This window comes from Lathamus discolor, chromosome 3, assembly GCF_037157495.1.
Source record: "Lathamus discolor isolate bLatDis1 chromosome 3, bLatDis1.hap1, whole genome shotgun sequence".
In the NCBI taxonomy this organism is placed as follows: domain Eukaryota; kingdom Metazoa; phylum Chordata; class Aves; order Psittaciformes; family Psittacidae; genus Lathamus; species Lathamus discolor.
Window position 1 is genome coordinate 124,978,932 of NC_088886.1, and position 12,013 is coordinate 124,990,944.

Genomic DNA, 12,013 nt, shown 5'->3' on the forward strand with positions numbered 1-12,013 from the left:
AAGTCTGCCTATGTATATAAGCAGTGAAAGCTGCCTTTTGCATAGATACTTCATATTGCAAGAGCTTAATTTTCAAACCAGTGCATAGAGATTTATCTGTACTGACCCTGATGCATTTTGGGGAGGATGTGTTATCTCATGACTAGTAATGTCCTGCTAATAAAATGCCAGTATCTTAAACCATTTTGTGCAACTTAAGCCTCACAGCTCTTATATAAATATAGGAACAAACAAAATCTTCTCCTTTACTTAATAGATCTGGTATGTGTTTGTGCCAACAACCTTATTACTCATGCAAGACCTTCCAACCAAGCTATGAGAATTTATGTGAGAGAAATGTGTATTAAAAATGTGAATGGGATTTTAATCTTTCACTGAAATGCAGTGCAAACTGCCTTGTTGCCAAGATGACATACTTAAACACTGCATTAAAGCAATTCAAGATGAATGACTCTCACCACAGGTGGAATTTAGCTGGGAAAGGAGCAGGAGACAAAGTACTTAATCTTAACACTAAGATGAAGCATAATATATGTTTAGTAGCACATTTCTTATAAAGTGTGGTCCTGATTCAGCAAAACACTTAGACATACAAGCCTCACTCATGGAAACCTCAGAGGCAGGGGCACAGGCACAGCCTTAAAGTGAGATTCACCAAATCCTGTGTGGAGCATGCCACCTATCAGTGTGAATGGCCCAGGAAGTCTGTGCCCCAACAAGGCTCTGGGGTCACTGTTAAAATGTAGTAGTGACCTAAGTACTGAGCGTGCTCATTCAGCTGTATCCTAGGTAAGCTACAGGGACAGAATCATTTTGGTGTTTGGGACAGGGACTAACTTTCTCCTTAAGCTTGTGCAATACCTCCTGCAATGGGGTTCCACAATGCTAGTTGCTATTAAAATGCTGTGAAATAATAATTTGTGCTAGTAAGTTTGCTGCAGGTATTATTCAGATTGGAGGCTGGCTGTATTTCTCTTAAAATTATATTTAAAAGACAACCCTCTAGGAATATACTGAGAATGCAAGCTGATGGAAACATGAGTACCTACAGTTGCTGGACCACATTTTGCTCAGTCCTTTATTCTCCAGCCAGCCTTTGACAAACTGTCTTGTACACATCAAAGTGCCACAAGTTGCGTTTGCAGATACCCACTGCAAATACCTGAGCCTCTTGTGAATGCCATGTGTACATTCGTCTGTGGAATAGTGTTATTTTCTGCTTCTGTCCAAAAGAAGAATATCATAAACTCTGGCAAGTTAAATATAAACCCATAATAAAGTAGACCAAAAAAATATTCTCAAGCATAAAAACTTTGGTTCCAAATACATCAAAATCAGGAGACCTGCCAGAGAACATGAGGAACTAGCAGGCAATGGACATATAACAGAAGCATTCAAGGAAACCACAGGAGAAAAGCTAAGTGCTTTTTTTTTTTTTTACCACTGTTCTTTATGGCAGATTTGAGGTGGTTGCCACAACAAAACCTTTTCTAGGGGTACAGTCAGAAAAAAAGCTTTCACAAAACATAGTGCATACATATGGGTTAGCAGGCAACCAGTAAATTGTATGGTACCTGCCTGGCAGGACAACTTGCTTCTCACCAGAGCGTTCTAAAGGAACTTGGCTCTGAAATTGTCAAACTATTAACTGCACTTTGTAATTTATGGTTTGGAGTGAGCTCTGTTCTGGAGGATTCAAAAGTGGCATACAACAATCCCATTTTTAGACAAGACTTTGGGGAAAACCTGGAAATGACAGATCAGTCAGTCTAACCCATGTCTCATCACCATGTAATGGGAAGAGATGGAAACAGCAAATCTGTTAGTGCTTTAAAAATATCAGCAATGTCAGCAAGTATTGATAAAGGGGAGCTGGCTTACATAAACTTTGTATAAATATTGGGACACTGGAATCCTCAGCCATAATCCAACTCCCTGCTGGAAGCAGACCAAATACACACCATTTTCTGCCGTCTCCTGCCTCCTCTTCTTTTTCCCAGCTTGCTTTTATTCTTGGTCTGATTTCCACAGGAAGAGAATCCAAAGGTATGAGACGGAGATAGAGCATGTTTTGAGTAGCTTCCCAGTCTGAACAATAAGGGGACTGTAGATGTGACATGAAGAAGACTTAACATGCAGCCTGCACAGAGCAATCGTACACAGATTTCCCAAAGCATTTTTAGGAAGGACAAGAGGAGTTCCTTTTGTGATTAGTAACTGCTTCAAAAGGAAAATGGATGGGTAAATGAACACAAAGGGAGTATCCAGTGAGATTCCAAGGGGACCTATGCTTTAAAACCTGTTCACAAGTGGTAAGTGAAACAGAACTGAACAGTGAGATGACAGTGTTTTCCAGTGATTCACAATTATTCAGGGAACCAAAACTAAGACTGTTGGCACAATATAGGGGAAGAAAAAAAAAAAAAAAAGGAAAAATTAAAGACTAAGTGATAAAGTAGCAGCTAAAACGCAATGACCACAGATGTCCATGAGAGGAAAACAAATCTACCTGTGCAATACAGTAAGCTCTAAATTACTTCATATCCATCAGCAAAGATGTTTTGGAGTTACCATGGACAGTTTTTCGAAATTGTTCTCTCAGTGCTCAGGCAGTTAGGAGTGATAAGGAAAAAGGAGACTCAAAAAGCAAGCATAAAACATAATGGTACTCTACAAATCCTCAGGAATCTTGTTCTTGCCTTTAATGAAATACAAAGTTCTGCTTACAGCCCCTCAACTTCTGGTAGCATCTTAAGCATCAGAACAACATACAAAAAAAAAAAAAAATAGAAAAACAATGATTTAAAAAAAACCCACCAAAAAACCCCCACCAAACAGGATTGAGACAGAAAGATGGAGTGACTTCTAAGAGAGATCAAGTACTCTGGGACTACCTGGAAATAGATGACAAAGGGGAGGCATAATTATACAGGTATCAAAACTCATGTCTGACATGGGAAAGGTGAACAGCGAACAATTACTCATTACTTATGAGAGCTAGGATGAATCTAATACTTTTTTTTTTTTTTTGTCAGATGGAAATGTAAAGCAAAGGATTTACTATTCAAAGAACATCTGCTTAATTTGGGTAATTCATTGTCATAAGATATTTCAGATGCCAAAAAAGCTAAGGGCTGAAAGAAGTAACTAGACAATTATCAGAAGAACAAGCTGCTTTGCAAAGAGATGGACAGAGCCTCCAATTTTATCCTTAGATTGCCAGAGATTGAGATGGTAAATAGGAGGAAAAATGAAGCTGTACCTGCTCTGTCCTTGTATTTCTGCTGTAGGCGACTGCAGGGTGCCAGGTTATCTGGACCTTTGGTGTGACTTAATTCAGTCTTTCTTACATGAGGGCTGCAGGAGAAAGATGTCTGTTTCAGACTTTTTGCTTCCTAACATATCTTGTGGGTATTGAACATGAGAAATGCTGATAAAACATTTTAATGAATGAAACATCTAATGAATATTTTTAGAACCTTAAAAGGGATTTGATTGATGTTTCGAGATGAGAATCATAGTGATCTTATTTTAGGTAAACCAGTTGCATAGATACAAATTCAAAAATGACCATTTACTTAGACCTCCACTTTGACTAAGCCTAAAGAACCTCACCCAGTAATTTCTGCAGCAGGCCTATAACTTTGGTTTGAGCTGTGTTGCATGTTTTAAAATAGTTTTTGCCCTTTCTAGATCCATCATTAAGCAACCCAGCACTAAGAACTTCCACTGCAGCCTCCTGGCTTTGTAACTTCTCAGAAAATTTCTGAAGTACTTGAGAGGACAGAAAGAAACATGCAAAATGTAAGAGAGTACAAGTGGGCTCAGTTTGTCAAGATCTAGTTCAATTCTGCTATTGATTTCTTTCTATAGTAATAGAAATATGTTCCAATTATTATTTTGAAATGGGCAGCTCAGGCATGCAGATTCCAGCTGTACAGGCTTTAATGTTTTTTCCCTAACTTTGCATTGATCTGTATCTGACTGAATTGTAGGTACCTTTCAGGAAATAGACAGTTTTCTTTCAAAGCTAAAGGTCAGATAGCAGTGATTCTAATAAGGATGCCATATGTGTACAGGTTTTGTACTCAATCCTATTTACATTTCTGTTGCTAAGATTTCCACTTGTGAGTGAAGGCCACTGGCATTTTATTCTCTGAGGTGAAGAGCAGCCTGTGTAGATAAGCGATACATGTTCCATCTCTGTAAAGAAGTTGCTTTTGTTGGTTTTGTTTCCTTGATCTGCAAGACAAGCACTGGAATGAGCTCAGGCTTTCAGATGGCCAGTTTTCATATTTCAGGTCCCTTTCAAGCAAAGCATCGGGAAACCTTTTGAAAAACACAAACATATAAAAGAAGGGAGGACAAAATGGGTGTTCTGTCATCTCTTCCCATTTTGTTGCTGTGGATTTAAAAAAACACCGCAGTAGTGTTTGGTTACTTTGGCCTTTTACAGGCTTCTTTACAAAAGTTTGCACAGAACTATTCACTCATCTGAAACACAGAGGAGACCATATGTCACCACTCACCGCTCCGCAGTTTCACAGTTGAGGTTTTGAGGTTAATGTTGTCTGCCAACAGCAAGCACCAGCAAAAGGTTTTTCCTAGCTGGTAAGCCATAGCCAGAAATGCAGCTCCGGTCCTAAAAACATCTTTCTTCCTTGCTGTGTAACAATGACATGCTGCAAAAGTAAACGTTCTTCACAAGTATCTCTAAAGAGAAAAGTGAAGGAGTGTTTATTCACTGTTGTGGTTAGCTGTTACCTTCCATTAACCATCTATTTGAGTGTGCAGTACAGAAAACTGCCAAATTTGACCTTTTAGAATAAAAAGACGAAAGGCGGCAGAGCAGCAATTCAGCTAAAATAAACATATGTGGAAACTACTTCCTGGTACACCCACATCCTGGCCTCACTGCAAAGTAATTAAAATTGTCAAGAGAGATTTTTGACTGGTGAAGTTCTTCCAGGAACTGTACAACTCGTTCTGAATTCTTGATTCATACAATGTTCAGTTTCTGGCTTCCTGAAATAGTTCCAAAGTTCATGTTATAAATAGCAGAAATTTATTAGAAGGCTTGGGCTGATCATCTAGAAATTAGCCAGATTAATTATAATAAAAAGCATCAACATTTACACAAAATTAATTTCACTGCATTTTCTAATAGGGTAAAAATATTTTCAGATCAAGACTGCAAAAAGGTTGTACTTAAAGATACACATTCTAAAAATAGTATGGATAGTGTACCAGATGATGTCTTCTGAAACAATCAGCAAAAACAAGGGGACCAGAGAGCCAGTAGAAGTTTTCAAACTGTTTGACTGCTGTTGATGTGGATAGAGCCCTGAAAAGATGCTTTCACAGATGCAATATTGGCTTCTGGGTTACTAGGGATGCAGAAGACCAGAGAAGCCAATAAAGGGTGAGTTGTCAGTCCCATGGACTGTAGTCTGCATTGAAAATAATAGAGCATTGGATTGCATATACACCGCTATTCTACCTGCACCCATCTTACTCAACAGCAAAGGAACCACACAGTGAGGACAGGATGACCCATTGCTTCATCCCTCTGGTGCCACCACCACCAAGACTACCAGTTAGCTGCAGATTTAATGTGGCTTTTATCTGATCTATAGCAGGTCTGTAGTGTTGCCCACAGTTCACGAAACTCGCTTATTATCCGAGAATCTCAGCTTTCACATACTACTGTTTATAAGCAGCCGTAGTACTGATTGTAAGAGTGATAATGACGATGTTTCTAGTCATAATAGTTGTGGGCACTTTGAAATACAAAAGTCAAAAAAGCCAGAGAAAAACTCAGAATGCAAATTAAAATGCAGCTATATTTTCTATTTCACAGCCTTGGAAACAAACTCTTTTTTGACTGCTTGGCTTTACCAACACTGTTGCTACCAATACTCCCAAGTCACCTTTAGGACAGTGGAAAGTGTGCATAAAATAGTTCCTCTCCACTTAAAAAGATAAAAATTTGGAGCTTGCTGTCTTCAGCACCAGGCTTTCACTTGCTGGACTGCTGTGAGAGGTTTTCTAGGATAGCTGCTGCCCTTTCTTAAGTTTTCAGAAAGCAGGGTAATTATCATGATTCCAGTGGGCTTTTGTTCTGGGATCACCTCACCGGATGGGACCCCCAGCAGTTTAGAGGAACAGGAAGTAATGAGGGGTTGGACTGAGATTAGGATAGAGCTAAAAGGCACTTCAGGAGATGACCTCGACAGCCTCACTGCTGTCAGGCAGCACAATCAGCTATACTGTTTGCACCAAGATGGGAAAATGAGAATCCCCCCACTTTACACTTTCTGGTTGGCTAATGGGGATAAAGGAGTAAACAGATCTGAGCACCTCGCTATCTTGCTTAGAAGATTTAGCAATAACAGTCTCCTGCTACATACTGGTTAGTGCCATCAAGCTAACACAGATGCTTCTGTACTTGCTTGCTACATATATGGGGCAACATACAGAGTCCTCATGAATTGGAAAGAAATTGTATCTCAGATCATTTTGGATTAATCACAGTGTTCTCTAGAGGTACTCTTAATGAGGGGTATACTTACCTTCTACTTTGTATTCCTGCCCAAGGCACCGCATTTTCATGTCATATCATGAGGAACTGGCTCTGCAACCCCATTATTAATTTCATAGCTGTCTCCCTCCTCTAACAGTAGTGCTTTTGGAGGACTCTCCACTATGAACTGTGTGCCTGGAGGCAGATCCTCATGTACAGATTTGTGCTGCTTTGTCCACCTCCCCGTAAAATACTAAAGCCATTATGCACATGAAAAACTCAAAATAAAATTTGAAGAAAATAATTACAAAACAAGCCTTCTATTTTTTCCTCTGTTCATGGTTATTAAAAATTAAGCTTTCCTCTCTTTTGCCACAGATATTCCACTCATATTTGTTTATAAACAGGATATAATAATGTGTTTCAGTAAAAAAATAATAAAGTAAAAGTGTAACTAATTTTTTTGCCAGTGTTAAATAACAGAAGACCCCATTTTCCAGTACCTGCTGAGATTTGATATGTCTCAAAGGCTAAATTAATCCAGATTAATGAATCCCAGATTAAATCTGCAGAAAAACAGCAGGAACAATTCCCGCTTTGCTTGCTCATTCACAGCTTCCCTGAGCCCCGCGAGGTCTGGCTGTGCCGTGGGTCCGGGACTAGTCCTGAGCCAAGTCGCCTGTGAGCCAGATCTGGCTGTGGTGTTTCCAGGGCAGCAAGCTGCTGCAGTAATACCGACATCATCTGGGTTGTGCAGAGGATAAGGCAGGATGGAACCTGGGCAACGGGCGCTCTGGCTCTGTAGTTAGACTGCATTAGCATGAACAGGAGAAACACAAAAACTTGAGCAAGACAAACACTGTTGACGGAGTGAGAGCAAATTTAAACTAAGTGTGGAAGTTCCTAAAGGACAGTTTGCCTTCACAGTGATTGCATACCTCAGGCACAGAGACCTTGAACTGAATTCAAGGCAGTGATACTATCCTGCTCTGCCAGGATCACAAGCCCTGCATTATATCCAGCTAACTGCAATCGTGTCAGACTAACCCTTGCAGTGTTTTGCTGAATGACTGGGGGAAGTGAGTATTCTCATTCCCCAACAATTCACATTTTCACCCCTGCCACGTGCAAGGGTTAATGGCTCATTTCTGGTTTGCCGGGTTTTTTTCTGTTATTTACCCTTTCTCCACTAGATGCTACACTGAGACCATCAAACATTTATTGAGTCAAATAACATAAATTTGAAGACTCAGCGCAAAATAGAGTGTTTAAAACAGCACAGTGACAGCATCACTGTTTATGTATCTGCGTGGTGTGAAGATGAGAGTAATGCATCTCACACTGGAGTAACTGCACTGACTTCATCAGAGCTTCTTACTTGGAGCTGTGTGGAAGATGAATAAAAGCAAGTCTGTGTGTCCTGATGTTACTGCACATGTGCAAATGTGTGGGGTAATTACCTAAATGTGTGAAATGGTTTATCAAGAGAGTGCCACAAAATCTAAAATTAACTGAACAATAGATGTCAATACAGTGAGCTAGTCCTTTTTTTCCTTTCTTTTGCATCTTAGAAATCCAAAATTGCATGCTTATTTGGAAAAAAATTATGGTAGATGATGTTTTTAATGAAGCTTATGCTTTAGATAATATCACAGATAAATATTATTGTTCCTGATGTTATGCAAGCCTTTGGCCCAGGCAGCTGGGGAGGTGCTATTCAGTATGGCTCCCACAGAGCCTGCCAGCCTGGTTTTTAACTTGAGTTGGAATTGTGCAATACCTTCTTGTAAACAACCTGAGATCCTCTTACCTTTCAGCAAAGGTGGACCCGGCCGAGCCTTTCGCATGTGACAAGTTTATTGGATAAATGCACAGCAGCCTGTCTTGGACAAAGCGAAGCGAAGCGAAGGTCAGAGGCTGTTAGCAAAGTAAGATCTTCAGGGCTTTGTCTCTGTCAGGGCTTTGGTTAGTCCATATTCCTAGAGGTCTGCTTATTATGTGTAACTTGCAATTTGTCACACTATTCAGAAATGCACAATGTGTTATAGCCCAATTGGTAGCACTTTTGTTGTTTTAGGCCAGGGGCAAACATAATCTGGGGAAACTTCAGTGTGACCTGGTTGAGGTACAGAATCAGCTACATGCTTCTTTTCAGCAAAAAATCAAAACATGCCTTCAAAACAGTGCTATGTTGGCCTATCTTGTTGTAACATGCTCTAATTTGCTTATCTGGACTTAATCTGGAAAAAGAGCTGGAACAGAAAATGATGGTTTGTTGAACTTGAATAGGTCCTAATAGGAGTACATATTTAGCATTCATGAACCCAATCTGCTGCCGGGGTAATGAGCTTCAAAATATATGTGATATACATCAGTTGAGGATGTACGCCAGATGGTCAGCAAGCTGTCGTTGAGCCCTGGCCTCCTTATTGACCATTCACAAGCTCATCTTCAGATTAGTATAGAGAAAGGTAGATTAAGAGAGTGGGGAATGGGGAATCTACTTTGTTTTTTTCCCTTTCTGCTAGTAGATATGGTAACACTTGGAACAATGCTGCATCTTGCCACTGGCTAAACTGATCTAAGCTATGGACTACTTACAGTGTTTCAGGCCAGAGATTCCATTTTGGCAGAATTTCATGTAATACTTTGCAGTAAGGAATAGGAGACTTTAGCAAGGTCAGGAGTAAAAGCAGCAGATTCTGAACTAGCAGCTGCTAGATTTGCAAGGAAGAACCCTGAATATTTTATGGTTGGTTACACTGAGAAGCTAGTATTAAAAATAAACGCTTGTCCTCTAGTACTTAACATACTGGTTTCTCCATCTGAAGAGCTAAAAGCAGGCACAAAGCCCTGCCACAAAGTAGGTCATAATTCTCTGAAAAATCAAATAAAAGGTCATGACCTGAGTGAAATGGAGTTTGCTTTGTAACAGTCCTGGGAAGGAAAGGTGGTGGTAGCGACTCGGCATGCCAGAGGGAATCGTGAATGGGAGCTCTGCAGAGCTTCTTGTCTCTCGGGGGTGGGTTCACCTGCAGTTCAGGTCAGTGTTGATTGAAAACCGTTATTATGCACAGTCTGTTCAGTGCCCAGCAACTGCATCTGGGGATTGAAGCAGCAGCCACATCACATAAAACTACCACTAGACCTGAAATTAATCTCTAATTTCTCTTCTAGCAGAGGGGTCAGGCTGAGAAACAACTGTAAAGACGAGAATACCTCCTGGCGAAGCTGGAGGTGTACCTGGGGCACAGACCATGGGAAAGGGCAAAGGTGGCAGGCCAGAAGGTGGTGTGCTGCGGTCAGGCAGAGTACTTCACTCTTGTGGGTGCCAGTGGAGCAGAGCCATTTGCAAGTACAAGAACTGCTCTCAGGTCTGCCCTGTGAGACACGATTCATGGAAGCAAGCAGCCCAGAGAGAGCCCATTATTGCAAGAGATGGCAAATGGCATAGAGCCGGCTGCCTTTCCCACGGCCCTCCCTGCAGAGTGCCTCAGTAAAGCTGTGGCAACTCCAAGCAGGACCACACAGGTGACTCCCATGGAGCCAGACTGATGGAGAAACACGATGCTCCCTCACCAGAACAGGAGTGGCATCCAGTTGACAGGGTGGCTTACAGAATTAATTCTGTGGCAAGGGGGGAGGTGGGAGGAATACAAGCTCGATGGAATACTGCAAATGTTAAAATTAGTTGAGGGTGCAGATAAATATTACTCTTTATCTGCGTGTACTAGGAAACAAAACAAAAGCATTCCCATGTTCCTGTTCCTATTCCTATTTCCCTTGCTAAGGAAAACCAGGGAGGAAGCATTTAGTTGTTGCAGGTCCCTGAGTTGAAGCTTATTCTTGCTGTTTGTAAGGAGAAACCCCAAACGTTTTGTGCACCTTTTTGCCTCAGTAAACCATACAAGAAACAACAACAAAACCAGGAAGTGTTGCAGTTTCCAATATTAGAAAATTTGCTTAAAAAGCAATAGCAATTGGAATTACTGAAAGCAAGGTTTTCGGCAGCCAGTTCCTTGACCACATTTTGTATTCCTATTAATTTAGGAATTATTATATATTCCTATTCTATTAATTCATATTCTTGCAAGGCATTCTTGTTTGTGATTAATCTCACTGCCCCAGATAATACAGAATAATGCATTGCTGATACTGAAGACATTTTACTTCCTTTCAAATCACAATTGCTGAATGTCTGCCTGTCACTTTATAGCAAAATTAATACTGGGAAAGTCTGGATAAGCGGTATCATTTCCAGGTAATACAGGGAAAATACATGCTCACATAAAGCCTGACCCTATGATATAAATCTCAACAGGTTTTCACCTTTCTATGCAGCACATTACAAAAATACTTCACTGCTTTTGCAGCGTACTGGTTTTGGCTGGGATAGAGTTAATTTACTCTGGTTTGGGGCTGTGTTTTGCATTTGTGCTGGAAACAGTGTGGATAATTCAGGGATGTTTTTGTTACTGCTGAGCAGTGCTTACACAGAGTCAAGGCCTTTTCTTCCTCTCACATCATCCACCAACAAGTAGGCTGGGCGTGCACAAGAAGCTGGGAGGGGACACAGCCAGGACAGCTGACCCAAGGGATATCCCAGACCATGTGGCATCATGCTCAGCAAAAGGAGCTAGGGTGAGGTTGGCTGGTGGGCTGCTGCTCAGGAACTGGCTGCATGTCGGTGATCAGTGGTGAGCAACTGTTTTCATTTGCATCACTTGTCTCTCTTGGGTTTTATTTTTCTTGCTTTGTTATTTTCATTACATTATTATTTCATTCATTATTATTACTTCAGTAATGAAACTGTTCTTATCTCAACCCGTGAGTTTTCTTACTTTCCCCTTCCAATTCTCCCCATCCTGCTGAGGCAAGGGTGAGCAAGTGGCTGTGTAGTACTTAGTTGCCAGCTGGGGTTAAACAATTACATGCAACAGCTTATCTCATTATCCCCTCTCAATCCCCCCATCTTCCCTCCATTCTCCTCCAATTCCACTCTATCTTTTTCTTACCATCTTCTTGCCTTCTTGCTTGTAACCTCTTGAGCCATCAGTTCTTCCAGACAGAGCAGATGTAGGACTGGTACAGATTGCTATTTCTGGATTTATCCTAACACAACATTAATCCTCATGCACACTTCTCCACCCTCTTACCCCCCACCTTCTCTTACTACCCCTCCAACCACAGCATCTGACACCATCTGGCTAGCTCTTGTTTTATTTTGTTCCCTCCCAGAATTTCCACCTTCTGAAAGGCGGAGGTTCCGGTGGGCCATTTCTGACTCCTTTTGCTGTCCTTTCTTGTGGCCCTGAGGATCCTAGTAAGGCACCTCACCCACATTTTAGAGAAAGGAAAGAATCTCTGAAGGTGGGGCAGAAAGGGAAGTAAGGCTTTGCACAGAACGGCTGTGCCTTGCAGAACAACCGTTTTACCAATTGCATTTGAAAACAAAATTTTCTGGCACATGGACCAAGAGGGTACCACTGC

At 41.0% G+C, this 12,013-nt stretch overlaps 1 long non-coding RNA gene across 1 annotated transcript; it reads right to left on the reverse strand.

Moving 5' to 3' along the window:
- Positions 1-3,200: 3,200 nt before the first annotated feature.
- On the reverse strand, positions 3,201-4,887 carry LOC136011218 (uncharacterized). The gene is made up of 3 exons (XR_010611297.1): positions 4,530-4,887; positions 4,103-4,242; positions 3,201-3,357 (listed from the first exon to the last, which is right to left on the reverse strand). It is a non-coding gene; the product is annotated as an uncharacterized LOC136011218 (long non-coding RNA).
- Between the last annotated feature and the right edge of the window lie 7,126 nt (positions 4,888-12,013).